This window comes from Tupaia chinensis, unplaced genomic scaffold (genome assembly GCF_000334495.1).
Source record: "Tupaia chinensis unplaced genomic scaffold, TupChi_1.0 Scaffold000600_1, whole genome shotgun sequence".
NCBI lineage: Eukaryota > Metazoa > Chordata > Mammalia > Scandentia > Tupaiidae > Tupaia > Tupaia belangeri.
In genome coordinates, this window is record NW_006160117.1 from 4,509,897 (window position 1) to 4,527,761 (window position 17,865).

General features: G+C 37.3%; 1 pseudogene; it reads right to left on the reverse strand.

Moving 5' to 3' along the window:
• Positions 1-14,854: 14,854 nt before the first annotated feature.
• Positions 14,855-15,346, reverse strand: LOC102502441 (NADH dehydrogenase [ubiquinone] 1 beta subcomplex subunit 9-like; annotated as a pseudogene).
• Between the last annotated feature and the right edge of the window lie 2,519 nt (positions 15,347-17,865).

Sequence of the window (17,865 nt, forward strand, 5' to 3'; positions counted from 1 at the left end):
GGACTTTGTCTTCAGAAATAATTTTGCCACATGCTCCATATGTTTTGGAAAAATCAATTTAATATGGTATCCAATATTGTTTTCCCTGTGGGTGAAAGAGAATCTACAGCCCCTAATTGCTGTATATATTAGGCTGTGAAACCTGGCAACTTAGAGTAGGATAGATTGGGTCTAGAGTTTCCTTGTCTTGTCTTCCCTCAGATTTTTTTTTTTTTTTAACCAATACCCTTTTCCATGAACTGCAACTGAGGACAGTTATGAGTCAGTGTCATTCAGTCCTCAAATTCATACATGATATTTTGGTTAAAAAATATGTGAGGATCTGGAGTAAAATTAACATATAAAAGAATTACAGAAGGTGTATAGCCAATCATGTTAGGTAATAGACCAAATATGACAAAAACAAAAAAACAAAAAGATTGTCTCCTTGAGTTTCAAGTTCTGTTTCCTAGCAATTAAAAACAAAAAGATTGTCTCCTTGAGTTTCATTTAAATTCTGTTTCCTAGAAATTTCTTCTTATTTGAAGATGAACCTTGATTGAGATATCAAATTCTAACTTCCAAGAAGCTGAGAAACAAACACAGCAGGAAATGCCAATATTATTTTAATAGACATGTCTTACAAAGGTGAATTTCAATGAATTTTCACAGCTTTCTGAACAGTATATCACACATTTTAAGTAAGTAGGTCAATGTTATCATTTATACATAATTTTATTACGTTAGTGCTATACTTTTATGATTGTCTTACAAGTGCCTCTATACTGAAGTCTCCTGATGTTTTTATATTCTTTCTTATTCTTGTTTTACTTGAGAAATCTTAACTTTTAATCCCTATGTAACTATTTTAAAACCTGTTCGCTTTTTCCAGTTTACATCCTTTATCATCTCCCTTCTTTTAGAGTCCAGACATCTCTCTGGGCTATTCACTTTTTAATATTTTAGGTATCATTCTTTCTTTCAGATTTGATTATTTAGTTTCAAGAAACTCAAGAACATAATTAGTCTCATGTGTGTTTGTATCCCAGCACATGCAGAGAAGTAGACAAAAATTATGGAAGGGGAGAGGGAAGATAGAAACAAAGAAATACTATCTCTAAACTGAAAAGAAACTTCATACCTTACCTCCTTATAATAATATATGATTTCCTTTTAAAACATTGGGTACTCAAGGACCAACAGTTGGTGTAATGGCTATGTTGCTGGACTCCCATGTAGTCGACTGCAGTTTGAGTACCAGACTTGGTGGCTTAAATTCACGCCAGGCGCATATACATGCCTGCCCAAAATCCTGAGAGGAGAATGGAGGAGAAGGGATTGCGGTGTGACCATCGCCCCTGGGGGGTGATTGATTTCTGGCTTTCTGTCTCTCTGTTTCTCTCTTTCTGGCGAGCGCATGTGCCCTATAGCAAAAACCTCTCAAAAAGAAAAAAAAAATTGGATACTCAGAGCCAGCCAGGTGGTGTGGAGGTTAAGGTGCTAGATCTCACATGGCCAAGTGTGTGGGTTGAGTGGCGTACCTGGTGGCTTGGAAATCAACCAGGTACGTGTGTATATGTGCTTCATATTATTCATGGTCCTACCCATGGTTATCTCCATATACCTCCCCGTGAAAAACATTAGATCATACTAATATAATTGATGGATCTTTACAAAATCTTGTTACCTAAGTCTTAGGATTCAGATTTTACATGGTGGAGAAAATAAAGTACTTCTTTACAATTGATAAGGAAGGAGCTGGTACTTGGAAAGAAAGTATATATTTCCTCCCTCTTCCTCCTGGGTGATTTTCTGGAATCACTGATCTTCAAAAAACTCTCTTAGGAATTTTAAAGTTTTGTTCCATTACTTTTAGAGGCAAAATAATTTAGTTTGCATTTTTCAAAATGAGCTCACTGAAGTTCTGGTGTTCTCTGAAAATGTTAATGAACTCATATAATGAAGAAGTAAATATTAATGATATCTTTTAAAAGATATTAATAATTGTATATAAGAATATTACTAAATACATTTAAATAGTTTTTTTTTAAAGTTTGCTTTCTCTAAAAGGGACAGAGAGAGGTACAGAGAGACAGCACACACAACAGAGCCTGGATGCCACATGCTGTGGTCCAACCCAGCCCCAGCCAGTCCTGGATCATGGACACGCTTGTGCCCAGCATTCTCAGGACAGTTTCTGGACATGAACCTGTAACTTTCCCATGTGGGTCATCCCTAAAAAACATTGCATTTTACTTCTCTATCACCATCTGGCCCTAAATATTGAGTTGTCAGAAAAGTCATGACACATTTTTGCATAGAAAAACAGAAAAAATAAATCATAACTTTTCCGACAATCTAATAGTTCTTACTATTATGCAGTACTTTTTCTTTGGAAATAGAATGTCAATGCCAAGAAGAGTGAGATATTCATTAATTTGTTCAATTAATACTTCTTGAGCACCTACTATATGCCTGGTTAGTTGTAGGTGCTTGGGATATGTTGATGAATTACATTAATGCATGCCTTTAGATCCATAGCATTTATTAAAAAGTATTTATTAGACCAGACCCTGGCATTTGATAGAAATTGGTTGAACATGGAAGATTTATTGCTGAGTGAAGCAAGTCAGGGTATGAAAGAAAGACATTGTATGTCTCCACTTAATATATACCGATTGTCTACACTCTATGATAGAGATTGAAAGATTGGAGGACATAAAAGCATTCAAAATAGTTATGCACACTGGAGACCATGTGGAAGGGTTGTAGAAGAGGGGAAGAGTATAGGGAAGGAAATCAGGGAGAAAAAAATAGAGATGTAAGACATTTGTGGGACACAGAAATGGTTTATTACCTGTTGACGATGTATATAGTATTCTCAACTGGACTGGTCTGAGTATTTCATGTTGGGTAAATTCTGTTTACAAGCCAAATGGTATATAGTGATTGAATGTTTACATAATAATAATAATATTTGTTAGTTCCTGGTTTCTGTTATAGCTTACATTATGATGATTTCATGTACTCATTTTTCATAAACATGTATAGATGAGTTAAAATAATTTTTAAAAGTCTGGTTTGATTTATTCATATATGAAGTTAAAAATAATTAGATATTGACTTTTTAAAAAATTTCCTAGAGTACGTGTGTGCCTGTTGGGGAGAGACAGAATTGGAAAGTGAGAAAGCACCCCCTCTGTGAAATGGACATGCAGCAATCCCTTATTCTCCATTTCTCCTTTCATGATATTTTTTTTCTTTTTGGGAGAGGTTTTTGCTATAGGGTGCGTGCACTCGCCAGACAGACAGAGAGAGAGAGACAGAAAGCAAGAAATCACCCCCATAATCCCTTCTCCTCCATTCTCCTCTCGGGATCTTGGGCACGCACGCACACGTGCCTGGCATGAGTTTAAGCTACTGGGTCTGGGACTTGAACCGTGGTCGACTATGTGGGAGTCCAGCGACATAGCCATTATGCTAACTGCTGGTCCCTCCTTTCATGATTTTGAGCATGTACACACATGGTCCCTGTGTGTCCTTTAAGCCGCTGGGTTGGGAACTTGAACCATACAGTTGGCCACATGGTATCTAGCTGTCTTAACCACCATACCACTGGCTGTCCTGATATTAACAATTTCTCATAGGATTTGCTTCACTGTGTTTTTAAAAATTCTTTACTATTTCAGTAGTGAATTTCTGTGAACATTAGAGATTTCCAAAACATTCTAATTAAAAGAGTATCAAAAGTGGTAAATGGCTAATCTACACATGAAATTTCTTTGTCAGTGAAAGCTTTATTTTATAGTTCTTTGGGAAAATCTCCTGCCATGGGATTGATAAAGCAGGTTCAGAAATAAATTTGAGACAGATTTCAGTAAATCTTAGGTAAATCTTACATTGATAAATCATGTAATTTATTGGAATTTAAAAAATGCTACTAACATAGCATCTCTTTCTCAGGCTAAACATGAAATAGATTCTCTTTTGGCTGGATGGTTGACTTGGGACAGTTTGTGGTTAAGTAAACTACAAGTAGCTCTTTACAAAAATAGACCTAGATAGATAGGTATTTAGATAAAATTAACTTATTTCATTCTCATTTGGTTAGTTGGGCTTTTAGGAATGTTTTCTCTGTTAAGTTTCAGAAAGTTTCTTGAGAGTTCTTAAGGATGAGAAATCTTTCCCATGTTTGCGGAGATCAGTCTGCAAAGAGCCATACGCATTTCATAAAGATCACCTAAATGTTCCTTTCTGTTCTGTATTTTTGCATGGAGGTGGGGTTAGACATAACTTCAAATACTCTTTGTATACTCACAGGAAGTGAGGAAATGGTGATGCAATGACTTTGAGCAGAGGCTTTGAATCAAAATGAATCAAATTGACCTGGGTGTAACAGAGGTACCACCCAGTTAAAGTGGACCCTCATGCCAAATTTTTCTTTCAGTTTATTTTCTCATTGATCCCATATTTTATACACAGTTGTTAGACATCATAAAGATAATTAGGGTGAAAATTCAGCATTGGATCTGCCTCATAATGAGGTTTAAATGGAGAGTAATTATTTTATTTATATTAATATTATTTAGGAAGTGCTATGTATTACACTTGGAAAAATACCCACACTGCGTTTTGGTTTCAAGTATAGCATTTAGTTGGGGAACCAATGAATATACACTTGAAGTAATAACTAAAAATTAAAATAGTGGTATGGATTAGAATAGACAGTTTTGTTTTTCTTTGAAATATTTCCAGAGGGCAGGTATGCTCGTCAGAGACACAGAGAAAAAGAGAGGGAAAGTAAGACAGCATCTCCCATGGAGAATGGTCATGCTTTAATCCCTTCTCCTCCATTTATCCCTCCTTTTGGGATTTTGGCATGCCCACACAGGTGCCTAGCTTAATTTTCAAGCCTCTGGGTCCAGAATTTGAACCATGCAGTCAGCCATGTGGGATCTAGATCACATGACCACCAGGCCACAAGCTGGCCTTGTAAACTTTGGATTTCCTTTTATGTAAATATTATAAATGGTCCTGATAAAAAAATCTAAAATTTTTGTGTATACTGTCCATTTATACTGTTCACTAAAGTATGAATTATTTGCTCATAGATGACCTTTAATAAACTTCATATTAATTATTAGCTATTGAAAAACAAAAACATGAAGCAATTCAGTTTTTCCAGCTTATTTCTTTTTGAACAGTAGAAAGGTGTTATGTCTTGTTGCTGCCAAGTGGAGAAGATTAAAGGTCAGGACAGCATGCAAGATCTGCTTCTCTTAAGAGGAATATTCCAGTACATGTGAGAGGGAGAAGGAGTAATTTTTAGTCTACTTTGCTCATGAAAATCAAGAGAGAGCAAAACATCATGGGTATTTTTTTTTTGGCCTTAATTCAGTGACTTTGACTATAGAGATTTTTTTAATTGAGGAATACATAACAGTTGAAAAATATTATGAAAAAAATTATCGAAGAACATGCAAACAATGCTTTAGCATATCCCTGAGTAATTTGTGATTTCCCTTTCCCCAAATTATTATTATTTTTTTAACTTGTCAGAGGGTGTATGTACTCACTAGAGAGAGACACGGTGGGTGGGATGGGGTGAGAAAAAACTACCCATGGGGGATGGCCACACTACAATCGCTTCTCGCTCATTTCTCCTTTCAGGATTTGGGGCACGTGCATACACACATATGCACATGCTTGAACTCAGCATGTTTCTCAAGCCACTGGGTCTGGGATTTGGACCACACAGTTGGCACTGTGGAATCTGGCCACCTTAGCCACACTCTACCAGCTAGCCCCCAAATTCATTTAATATGTTAATTCTTAGTAAAAAGTAACTGCATCTAGCATTATTATCTTTTATTTTCTTTTCCTTTCTTCTTTCTCTTTTTTTAAACACCCTAACATGTAATTGTAAGATGCATGCTTATGAAGACTTGAGAAACTAGAATTGAGTTTTCTTTGCCAAACTATCCAGCTGCTGATGTCTGTCTCTGAGATAACTAACTTGCTCACATATGCTCCTGATTATTTCTATTATATGGTCAACAGTGAGTGTCAGCCTGTCAGCACTAAGTGCCATTTGTGAAGTAATGGCACGGGGAAACAAGGCAGCTCTGGTAATAGTTGTAGCTATACATGTTTGCTGATTTTGGAGAAATGGTGGAATTTTGCAATATCTTCTTAGTCACATAGTATTTTTCCCTCTCATCTTTCTCCAGTTCATGGCATTTTAAGCACACCAAATGACCTGCTGCTGACTAGTGTAAATGATATCTTTAATTTCTGATTCGGAATGTTAACTTCCCTCATATAAAAATACAGAATGACTAATTGTTGGAGATTATTCCATGCTTCTATGCAAAAAATAAAATATGCATGAGAAGATAACTGCTGATTGCTCTATGCAGAGCCTTCAAACATGTTTTTACTTTCTGTAAATAGAACAATTTGGCATCTAAGCCCAACTCTGTGGTTTAGAAAAGAAGAAAACAAGTCATCCAAAATGAGATTTGGTCTTAATAATACAATCAGATACATAAACATTCACAAAGAACTACTCTAGAAAGTTAAGAAGTCATTGGACTTGGCAGAACCTTTGGAACAATTGGTAGCTTCTATACCAAGAAAGGATATAACTCCTGCATATCTTTGTTGTTTATAATAATGTTCATTTGCATTTAAAAAAGTAACTTTCATTCATCCATTCATGTATTTATTTATCTTACTTATTATTACCAGGTTATTATAAAGGATACAACTCAGCAACAGGCAAAAGTAAGAGATCCATAGTGCAAGGTATGGGAGTGGGGGTTGTAGAGAACTTCTGTGCCCTTCTAGGTGGGCTACCTTCCAAGCACTTCCATGTGTTCACCAACCCAGAAGCTTCTCATACTAATTTTAAAAAGTTAAAAATTTTATTACCTTCTCACTCATAAGATCAGACAAATCCCAATCCCTTTGTGAAAATTCTAACATGAGGCTAATCAGTAAGATAGTATAGTGGAGTAGATTATTCTATGAATAAATTATGAGCCAAAGGGGCTGGGCCTGTAGCTGAGTTGTTAGGGAATCAGATCTCACATGGCTAACTGCAGTTTGAATCTCAGCCCTGGCAGCTTAAAACATCCCAGGTGATTGTGCATGCCCCAAATACCAAGTGAATAGAGAGATGGGGAAGAAGAGATTGCAGTGTGATCATCTCCTTTGGAAGATGCCTTCTCCCTTCCTCCTCCTCTCTCTCTCGGTTTCTCTGTTTCTGACTAGTGGATGCACACACTCTCTGGCAAGTAAAAGAATTATGAGCCAAAGGAAATTGTTGTACTTATGAAGGTATTAGGAAGTAGCCTGTATGGTTGCATAGACTTCTTGAACAAATATTCTAGAAATCTCCTTTATGACATCATAAGAGCACATTATATTTTATTTTTTAAGAAATATTGTATATAACTATTTATTATTATTTGAACATTTACAAACATGGACACATAGAGAGAGAGAGAGAGAGAGAGAGAGAGAGAGAGAGAAAGGGAGAAAGCAATCCACCAGATCCAGGACTCAAATCATGGTTGGCAATGTGGGAGTCCAGTGCTTTTAACCACAGTGCCACCTGTGGGCTTCAAGACCATATTTCAAGCATTGAGACCCATCCAGCCCCCATGGCTGGATCCTGCATGACTGATCACACAGTTGGAATTCTGGCCCTAACGACTTGAAAAACATGCCACACATGTGTGCATGCATGTCCAAAATCTGGACAGGATAGATGAAGGGATTGAAGTGTGACCACATCTCTTTGTGGGGTGCTTTCTCCATCTCCTTTCTCTGTTTCTCTAGTGATTGCACATATGCTCTGGAAAATTAAAAAAAAAATTGCGACCACTTGTGCATTTTTGTTGTATTCAGAAAAACGTCATGGGTTAAGGGGATACAAAAAAGGGAGAGATACTTTCAGTGTCAGATGGTAATTTACTCTAAAGTTGCTATTTATTTTTATAGTTATTCATGTCAACAAAATAAGAGTTAATTATACTGCCATCACAATGCAGTCATTTCTTTTTTATACTTTTTGAAGAAAACATGGTTAATATTAGATTTCACATAGACACTCAGAATCACAATTAGAAACATTGGGAAGAAAAAATTATGAACACTCTTAAAGTTTACGGGAATGAATTTAAAAACGAGTTTCATTGATTGTTCTGTTGAGAATATAACTATGGCATGTGTGAAATGGGTTTTACTACTCTCATGTGTAAAACAGGTGTACGATCTGAGTTACAGTTGATTTAAAAATTTTAACATTGTGCACATATTGATATTATGTTTAAATAATCAATAAGGACAAGGGAAAACTAAGAATAGTATTATACTTTGGTTCTATTTAATAACATACATAACTTGATTATTAATCACACTACTCACAAGCATTAACACAGGTCATTGCTTTAGATGGAAGCCGTAACACCTAAAATTTAAGCATACCTTCCTTCATAGATGGCATTCCTTCATTCAGCCAATATTTTGTAGTGCCCATTATGTGTGGGAGCTGTGATGAGAGGCCAGACAACTAAGAAAGGTCTCTGGCCAACTACTAGTGAGAGACTGAGATTCTCATTCATAACTACAATTAGCATACAACTAATAAAAGTAATGTAAATATAATATACATGTTGATATGCCATTATTATATATAATAATAAACTGTTACATAAAAAAAAAGCTGTTGGGACCAGCAGTTAGCGTAATGACTATGTCCCTGGACTCCCATGTAGTTGACTGTGGTTTGCGTCCCAGACCCGGTGACTTAAAACTCATGCCGGGCATGTGTGCATGCGTGCCCAAGATCCCCAGAGGAGAATGAAAAAACTGTTATTAAGGCAAAGCCCATAAAACTTCCTCACAATGAATGGAACAAGAAATTTGAAACAATATTTAAAGAAATCTTACTACTTAGCATATAATAAATGATGTTTATTTTGTGCTACCATGCGAAGGAACTGTTCAATGTGTTCTACAGTTATTCATTTATACATGTCATCCATATAATGTTCTTATGAAGTAAATGCCATTAGTTACCCAATTTACACATGAGAAACCTGAAGTATAAAAAAGATAAGCTGTTTGTTCAAGCTCCTAAAATTGAAAAAGGGCAGAGTGTGCTTTGATCCCCAGCTCCAGTGTCCACATGCCTAAACACTGTGTTTCACTGCTTCTTCACTTGGATTGCAGAAACAAAGAATCTGGTTGCAAACACATGTGACCCAACTCCTTTGTGAAAAGAGTAGTAATGTGATCAGGAGACTTGTATACCCAAATTTATTCTGTTATGGGTTATCTATATGATCAATGATGAGTTTTCTTATTTCTTTATTTCTCTTAATCCCTTTATAAAACATGATCTTCATTTATAGTGTCTATGAGATTATTATAATAAATTCCCTATTACATTAGAATTGTCTCTTTGCTTTTGTAAATTCAGATAACACTTTACAGTTATTATAGAATGCTATTTTATGGCATACAGAAATTTCCACAAATTAAAATCTGTTAAACATTTTGAAATTTCTTTCCTTTTATACTAATCAGAGGTTATTATGCTTAACACAGTTTATTAAGCCATTCTAAAGTCACAAAGAATAATGTAAAATTGATATCCAAAGTACTACACATTTGTTCTGGCAGTACCTTTGTTCAGACAAGCGTGCACGTGCGCGCACACACACACATACACAGAGGAATTAATTCTCTGCAGGTACTTGCTACTCATCACCAACAACTCAACTCAACATGTATCTCAGAGATGTAGGTTTCTCTCTTTGGGAATACTAGCTGTTTATAATGAGCTTGTCTCTAAAAGATCTTGTTTCTTTTTTTTTCTTTTTTTTGAGAGTTTTTTTTTTTTTCTATAGAGCGAGTGCGCTCGCCAGAAAGACAGAGAGAGACAGAGAGACAGAAAGTGAGAAATCACCCCCAGGGGGGATGGCCACGCCACAATCCCCTCTCCATTCTTCTCTCAGGATCTTGGGCATGCACGCACACACACCCGGTGTGAGTTTAAGCCACCAGGTCCAGAACTCGAACTGTGGTCGACTACATGGGAGTCCAGCGACATAGCCATTATGCTAACTTGTTTCTTTGGAAGAAAGAATATTACACATTTCAGAAAAGGTAATTGAATGGTTTATTGTAAAAAATTAAGAAACAACCTCAAAACACAAAGCACATTGGTGAGTCTTGGCAAACCATGTTGTGTAATAGTTGCAGAAAAGCATAAATACTGTATATCTATTGATATTTATTTTCTAAAAGTATAGTAATAATAGATATTAATTGGAAACTTCCTGCATTGCAATGCATTGTCTCAGAACACTTTTTAATCCACAATATGAATAAACCCATTTTATAGATGAAACGAAGAAGCAAAAAAGTGAAGGGAATTCATTTAAACCATCTGGAATCATGTCCTTCCATACTACTTTACATTGATATTCTTGTGTATACTATAAGTATTATAAATACTTAGGTATAATCTGTTCCAAATATTTTTCCCTGAAAAGAAAAAGATATCTTTCTTTCTTTCTTTCTTTCTTTCTTTTTTTTTTGGAGAGGTTTTTGCTATAGGGTGCGTGTGCTTGCCAGACAGAGAGAAACAGAGAGACAGAAAGCGAGAAATCACCCCCCAGGGGGGATGGTCATGCCGCAATCCCTTCTCCTCCATTCTCCTCTTGGGATCTTGGGCATGCATGCACACGCGCCCAGCGTGAGTTCTAAGCCACCGGGCCCGGGATGCGAACCGCGGTCGACTACGTGGGAATCCAGCGACATAGCCATTACGCTAACTGCTGGTTCCCACCACGTGTGAGTTTTAAGCCACCGGGTCCAGGACGTGAACTGTGGTCGACTACATGGGAGTCCAGTGATTATAGCCATTACGCTAACTGCTGGTCCCTCTGAAAAGATATTATTGAAAGAATTTTTCATGTTGTCTTTTCATTAAAAAAAAATATTTCTTCTATGAAAGAGAAGTGGAGAGTCAGTCAGCCCCAACAGGGTCTTCACACTGCAGTCTACACCCAGTCTAAGCAGGTTCTGATCATGGGTGTGTGCCTGCAATGCACCTGGTGTACTTACGAAGTTCCTGGACCTTTCCCATGTAGGTCCTGTTACATTACCACTGTGCCACTGCCCAACCCTTTGTTGTATTTCTTTTTAGTGTTTTATATTGTTTTAAAGTTAGAGGAACTTTGTAGTCTTCTTTAGCTACCTTATATATTATAATGTGCTCATCTCAGATGTTTTTGCATGATACTATAATGACTATAATTATATCATTTCTAAACTTTATTGTGTGCAAATGTACAATGATGACTTTTATTTTGCATTAGCAAATAGGCCCTCAAACTGACCAAAATCCAAAATGCTTTGGGGTGCACATTTATGTAAAAATTATAAAATTATATATAATTTTCCACTGGGAAAGATTTGGTTCTAATATAATTATGTAATTGCTAAGGGAGTGCCACTGAAGTACAAATTTAATGGTTTTTCTAGGTAGGATTACAGAATTAGTGTACAAAGGGAACATAGTCAATCTACTTGAAGAGTTCATTAAATTAGTTTATACATGCTAGTACAAAATATATAGAGTCATAAAAGCCTTCAGAGGAAAGCATAGAAACAACCTAATTTATGTAGAACCAAAGGGATTGATTTATAATGAAGTATTAAGGACAAATGGGCCATAATAATAATAAATGCTATATTAACAGGGCATATATTTATGGTCAATATGCTAAAGAAATGGTTAAGCTCAAAGAAGCTATACACAATGATTAAATGAGGCTTAGAAACACTCTAATAGACATTCTAATATGGTTGCTCAATTAAAGATGTTCTAGAAAATTGTCTGAAGATTAGAAGCTAAGTATGCTCATTTAAAATTTAAAAGGTAACTTTAAAGTTAGAATCTAGGGGTGAAGATAATCAATCAAAGATATTAGGTCCTTGAAATATTCACTCAAAGGGAAACTTTCATTATTTGTGTTGATTATTATTAAAATAATAAATATAATCAGTATGTTAGATTTTGTGAGCTTACTTTGATTAAATGTGGTGTGACTTTTTGTCTCCCAAAATTGCTATAGCCTATTGCTAGAGGAGACATTCAGAATATTTACCAGGTGGTATGGCTTGACCTGACCAATAAAAAGAAATAACCAGTATTACAACCCACATGATCATAAGCTCGTGTGTAGGATAACTGATAGATCAGAGCAATGGGGGACTTCCTGCCTATGTGTGAATATTTTGAACACTAAATTCAGAAAAGATTCACCAAGGTTAGGCTCTTATAAAAATACTGACCACAGGGTTGATTTTCATTAATTGGGCACTGGCAGGTCCCTACTGTTGTTAATATTGGCATTTGTTTTGATTAGACTACGTTCACATAATAGCAGTTGGAACAATTTGAACTATTGCCTCTGTCTGAAGAATTATTAACCTGAGCCTTTCTGAAGATAAAAATGACTTTCTAAAATACTAAAAAACCTGCACTCTATAGTAAGAACTGTATATGTATTCATCTATATAAAGATATTTACTCATCTATGTAAAGATATTTATTAATCTATTTAAAGATATTTATTCATCTGTATAAAGAATGACTGTATATTCATCTATATGCGTCTATTTAGGGAACCTGGCAGTTTGGATTCTTCAGGGAGCAGATTTTAAGTTGGAGTTTACTGTATAAGACATTGATTTAAAAGTGTCTTTGTGGAGCCAGTTGGTGGCATGCTAGTTAAGGTGCTGGATCTCACATGGCCAGCTGCATGGTTTGAGTCCTGGACCTGGTGGCCTGAGGAACTCCAGGTACGTGTTTGCCCCAAATCCTGAGAGTAGAAGGGATTATGGCGTGGCCATACCCCTCTTGGGGGGTGTTTTCTCTCTCTTCCCCTCTCTCCTCTCTCTCTCTCTCTCTTTCTTCTCTCTGGCAAGCACATGTTCCCTATAGCAAAAATTTAAAAAAAAAAAAAAGAAAGTGTCTTTGTGATGAACACTGAGGAAGGAAGTAGGAGTGATGAGAGAGAGAGAGAGATGCCCTGATGAGAGGGAGATGCCCAGGTTTGTTAAAAGGTCCAGTGTTAATCTTGTTCAACCCCTCAAGATGCTCAAGAATTAGAGTGACCCTTCAGAATTATCCTGAGAAGGGCTGGAATGATCAGACTTTTGTACTTTGGACTAATCAGTAATTCTGCATGGAGATGGCTCTCTGCAGCTGAGGTACCACAAGATGGGCTGACAGCTGAAGCTGGTTCTGTTCATGCTCCCAGCTGTCAGGATACCAAGTTCTTCGGTAAAGGGAGATCTGTGCAGCCTATTACTATTTCCACCACAAAGTAGTGTGTTCTTTGCTAAGAAAAGTCTTTTTCTTTCATGAGAGGGAGATACAGAAACAGAAAGACAGGGACCTCTACAGGGTCTTCATGCAGTGATCTACCCACAGCTTCAGCCAGCCTTGACTCATGGGTATGCATGTGTCCAAGGGGTCTCCTGTCATGACAGCAGAACCTTCCCATGTGGATCAAACAGTGCCTGGCGTTACCACTGTGCCACTGTCTGGCCCCCAGAATATTTTCTTTTTCTAGACCTTCCACAATTAAGGAAATCCTTAATCCTCACTTAACCAACCCCTTCATATCTATGACTGAGTTTATAAACACATACTTTGACAAGTTTTTGTCTTTCTTGAGTGGAGCATGGGAGAGGAGTCTGGTTCTCTAGTAATTTTCCTTTGGAATTTAATCCTTTTACAGAGTCTCTTGGGAAAGGAATTGTGTTTGGGAAGATACCTTGACTCCATTTTGTGAATTTTATTTTACCTGTTAGCCATGTCCTTTTCCAAGTCTTGGATTGTTATAAGCTATGTGTTTTCTTGAATGTACTGTATATATTTATTGAGGGTTAATAATAGGTTGTACAATGCAACATGCACATATCAATTAAATACAGTTCCCTTCTCTTGAAGAATTTCCATGCTATCCAGGGATATATACAAATGAATAATAATAATTACTGTTATTTCAGTTGACATACAATAATTTTACATCCTTATGGGATACATTTTGCTTTTTTGATACATGTATACAATGTGCAATTATCAAATCAGGGTAATTAGCATATCCATCACCTCAAACATTTATCATTTCTATATATTCAGAACATTTAAAATCCTCTTTTCTAGCTGTTTTAGAATATAAAACAAATTATTGTTAACTGTAGTTACCCTACTATGCTATAGAATGCTAAAACTTCCTCTTCCTATCTAACTGTAATTTTTTATGAACCAATCTCTCCCTATCATCTCCTCCCCCTTTCCAGCCTCTGACAAACAATACTCTACTCTCTCCAATTTTATAAGATCATCTTGTGAAGCTTCCACGTATGAGTAAGAAGATGTGATATTTACACAAAAGGGTAATTTTTGATATATGTAAGAATAAAGAACTGTAGAAGAATAGGAAAATGGGTGATTACAGAGGGAAGTAGTGTGGATGAAAGTAACTAGAAGATGACATGAATTTGTTTTCATGACTGACGTTTTTGCATTTGGTATCAATAATGCCTAGTTTACTAGGGACTACTGTGGCTTTCACCTTGATTGAAATGACCCCCCCAACCAATGTTCACAAGTTCTGTGTCAGTCAGTGCTGCTTTCAGAATTTTGCCGTAAGATGAACACTCTCCAACTTTGATAACTGTCATCTGACTTTTTTTTAAGTTTGGTTATTCTTATCAGGGTAAGTGTGTGTATGTTCTGAAACTTATTTCACTTGCATGTGGAAATACTGAAGTTCTTTCTCTACATGGGCCACTCCCAGGATCTGATCACAATATGTCACCGCAGTGGGGGCAAATCACCTTCCTTTCAGGCAGGAGGCAAAGCTTCACTCTTGGGACCACCGGGGGGGACTAACTTTTCTTCTGCAGCTTCTTCACTGCTCTCTCTTTGCAAAGTAGTCAGGATACTTCGCCTTCTCAGAAGGATGCCAGTCATCTAAGCACCATTTTGGAACCTTGTAGGAGGTCCCCCCCCCAGAAGAGTTAGGGAAGATGTATGACTGTGGATGCTGGTTGTACCAGATTTCTTTCTCTGCCTTCCTCAGCAGCTGGGTGGCCTTCATCATATCTTTTCATCTTTATGTTCATAAGATCGAGCTTTTAACAAGCAAGCAAAGTACCAGAACTTGTCCCTTTGGATGCACCAAGACTTGAGGTGGCACAGTGCCCGCTTATAAAGGCACAGCACCTTCTGCTGGTGGGTCAGGTAGGCCACCGGTGCTGAGAACACCATGACAGCAGTTCACCTTCGGGAGCCACGGGGGCTGCCTCACTGTTACCTGATTTTGATGTTAGGTATCTGACTGCTGTGTAGAGATCAAGAACTTAGCAGGTCTAATTTTTACCTTTGAGCCTAGCACAGTGCCACACAGTTAGTAGGGTTTTAATAAATCATTAAGAGTGAATGAGTTGTATTAACTTTATAAGACATGTATTTCTTTGCAAGTGTACTTTCCATATTCTTATTAACTTTATAAAAGAATAAGGACAACATACATATATCAGTGACTTCTCTAGGCACCCCCTTTCTTCCTTTCACCATGCCTTCTTCACTCTTTTCCTCTTCTTCTCTCCTTATCTTTCTTCTCTTCCTCCCTCCTGCACTACATCCCTCCCATTCTTTCTTTTTCTGTCCTTCTCTTCACCCTTTTAACTTCCCCTTCTCTAGTTCATTCTTTCTTCCTCAGGTATTGGAATTATTTCCTCAAACAAGGTCTTTACCAGAATCACAGTAAATTGCACAGATAGAGAGGGGGATGATCTCAGTGAAAGGTTACAGAGCCTTGGAATCAACTCTCCCTTCATTCTAAGATGCAGTTGCATGACTCAATGTGGCATAGTTTCCAAACAGGTGATGGAAGTTTTGAGGGGCCAGCAGGTGGCATGGTGGTTAAGTGTGCTGGACTCCCACATGGCCTACCATGTTTTAAGCCCCAGACTTGGTGGCTTGCTTTCACCCTCTCTCTCTCTCACTCTGTCCCTCTCTGGTCAAATTTAAAATAAATAAATAATGTTAAATAAAATAATTCTTTAAAATTTTTTTAAACCATAAACGTTTGAGTAGTTAGGACTCCCCACTTTACAGGGCCAGCAGATGGCATGAAATAGTTCCTGTAGCCCATTCTAACTATATATAGTGTGTGTGTGTGTGTGTGTGTGTGTGTGTGTGTGTGTGTGTATATAATTGTAATAGATATGTGTGTGTGGACTCCCACATAGTCAACCACAGTCTGAGTCCTGGACCCAGTGGCTTAAAACTCATACCAGGTGCATATGTGTGTGCGTGCATGCCCAAGATCCCAAGAAGACAATGGAGGAGAAGGGATTGCAGTGTGGCCATTCCCCTTGGGGAGTGGTTTCTTGGTTCTGTCTCTCTGGTGAGGCCATGTGCCCTATAGAAAAATATCTCTCTCAAAATAAAAGAAAGAAATCACTTTATAGGTAAAAATGGTAGCACTGGCAGTAGAATTCTTTGTGGGTCTGTGGGTCTTGCAAGCCATAGCTTGGAATATTTGTTTTTAAGGTGATATATGAAAGTCTAAACCTAGCACATGAATGGTCATTTCGGGTTGTGATTACATAATGTACAAGAGAATGGGTTGTTTGAAAGTCAAACACAAAAGTCAAGTACTCACTAAAAGAAGAGCCAATCTTAGGATTTTATATTTTCTATAATTATCCCAGGTAAATTTAGTCTAAAAAAGTATATGGAATTTTTTTTAATAAGCAGAGTTAAAAAAAGGTAAACATTTTACTTTAAACTAAGGACTCGTATCCTTGTGAGAATAGATTCTTTTTTTTTTTTTTTTTTGAGAGATTTTCACTGTAGGGCACGTGCGCTCGCCAGACAGACAGAGAGAGACATAGAGACAGAAAGCGAGAAATCACCCCCCAGAGGGGATGGTCACGCCGCAATCCCTTCTCCTCCATTCTCCTCTCGGGATCTTGGGCACGCACGCACACGCGCCCGGCGTGAGTTTTAAGCCACCGGGTCCAGGACGTGAACCGCGGTCGACTACGTGGGAGTCCAGCGACATAGCCATTACGCTAACTGCTGGTTCCCGAGAATAGATTCTTTTATTCTTCAATGTCATTCTATTTTACTCTTGTACTTAATATTTCTCTTATTAAAAGAACTATAGTCATGATTTGAAATTGCATTATGAGAGTTTCCAATAGATTTTTTTCCTCATTTTTTAAAATTATATTCTTTAAAAATTAGTTTTATGATTTGTGAAGCTAGCACAATTCTAGCATTCAAGAAGCTTGTTCATCTCCTGAAGTTTGTATTGCTTTCTCAGCTATTCTTTTTGAGAAATTTAAGAAGTAAGGAAAACATGGTGCAGTTTGTGACATGGTGGTTAAGGCATGGGATCCCCCCTGGCTGACTTTGTAGCTCAAGTTCCAGACCTGGTGGCTTGAAAAAATAAACACTGAGCACATGTGCATGCATGCCTAGAAGAAGCTTGTTCATCTCCTGAAGTTTGTATTGCTTTCTCAGCTATTCTTTTTGAGAAATTTAAGAAGTAAGGAAAACATGGTGCAGTTTGTGACATGGTGGTTAAGGCATGGGATCCCCCCTGGCTGACTTTGTAGCTCAAGTTCCAGACCTGGTGGCTTGAAAAAATAAACACTGAGCACATGTGCATGCATGCCTAGGATTCTGGGAGGAAAATGGAGATTGCAGTGTGGTGTGGTTGTTTCCCCTGGGGGGGTGATTTCTCACTTTTCTTCTCACTGTCTCTCTCTTTC